We start from the raw sequence: 1,190 nt of genomic DNA, 5'->3' as shown, positions 1-1,190 counted from the left end.
TTCCGCCTTCCCACCCGACCTTAGTGGCACCTTGGGATGGACAGCTGATCACCGGTCAGGCCGCGACACGACACCCAATTCACACAAATCTCACCCCCGCATGGGTTACAGGCGATCGCAACTCACCCAGCTTATACAGAATCAATCAACATACTGACATTAGGTATATTTCTCGGGCGTTTGACCGGGGAGTGGTAACAGTTGTGTGGTGCTTAGAGAAGTGTCCCTTAGAGACTGAACGCAGTGTGTCGACAGTCTCATAGACTGTCGACACGGGGGGGCCCTATCGAGATTCGAACTCGAGTCGCTGGATTCAAAGTCCAGAGTGCTAACCACTACACTATAGAACCACGAAATGCAATTAGAGAAACTATTTCCGTACTAACATTGTTCAAAAGCCGAGTCCCACAGTAGTTCCTGCAGACTCCGCGGGGTGTCAAAAGCGATCTGTGTGTTTTGCATCTCGTTGTTGTTGTGTTGGCTACCGACCTCTCAGCCGCTCTCCACCCTCACTGGTCCCATCGTGCGGTATTGCCTGCTCTGTTCCCAGCCTTGGCCAGTACCCGCGCCTTCAGATGATCGGATGTGATGACTTCCGCCTTCCCACCCGACCTTAGTGGCACCTTGGGATGGACAGCTGATCACCGGTCAGGCCGCGACACGACACCCAATTCACACAAATCTCACCCCCGCATGGGTTACAGGCGATCGCAACTCACCCAGCTTATACAGAATCAATCAACATACTGACATTAGGTATATTTCTCGGGCGTTTGACCGGGGAGTGGTAACAGTTGTGTGGTGCTTAAAGAAGTGTCCCTTAGAGACTGAACGCAGTGTGTCGACAGTCTCATAGACAGGCAGGAATAGGTTCTATCGAGATTCGAACTCGAGTCGCTGGATTCAAAGTCCAGAGTGCTAACCACTACACTATAGAACCACGAAATGCAATTAGAGAAACTATTTCCGTACTAACATTGTTCAAAAGCCGAGTCCCACAGTAGTCCCTGCAGACTCCGCGGGGTGTCAAAAGCGATCTGTGTGTTTTGCATCTCGTTGTTGTTGTGTTGGCTACCGACCTCTCAGCCGCTCTCCACCCTCACTGGTCCCATCGTGCGGTATTGCCTGCTCTGTTCCCAGCCTTGGCCAGTACCCGCGCCTTCAGATGATCGGATGTGATAACTCCGCCT

General features: G+C 52.0%; 2 non-coding genes across 2 annotated transcripts; both read right to left on the bottom strand.

Moving 5' to 3' along the window:
• Positions 1-278: 278 nt before the first annotated feature.
• On the bottom strand, positions 279-350 carry Pmar_PMAR005556. The gene has a single exon. It is a non-coding gene; the product is annotated as a tRNA-Gln (tRNA).
• A 518-nt stretch (positions 351-868) lies between these two features.
• Pmar_PMAR005555 lies at positions 869-940 on the bottom strand. Its single transcript has one exon. It is a non-coding gene; the product is annotated as a tRNA-Gln (tRNA).
• Between the last annotated feature and the right edge of the window lie 250 nt (positions 941-1,190).

Source organism: Perkinsus marinus (genome assembly GCF_000006405.1).
Source record: "Perkinsus marinus ATCC 50983 genomic scaffold scf_1104296944224, whole genome shotgun sequence".
Taxonomy (NCBI): domain Eukaryota; phylum Perkinsozoa; order Perkinsida; family Perkinsidae; genus Perkinsus; species Perkinsus marinus.
Note: the sequence above shows the minus strand (reverse complement) of the source record. Positions and strands in the feature narration are given on the sequence as shown.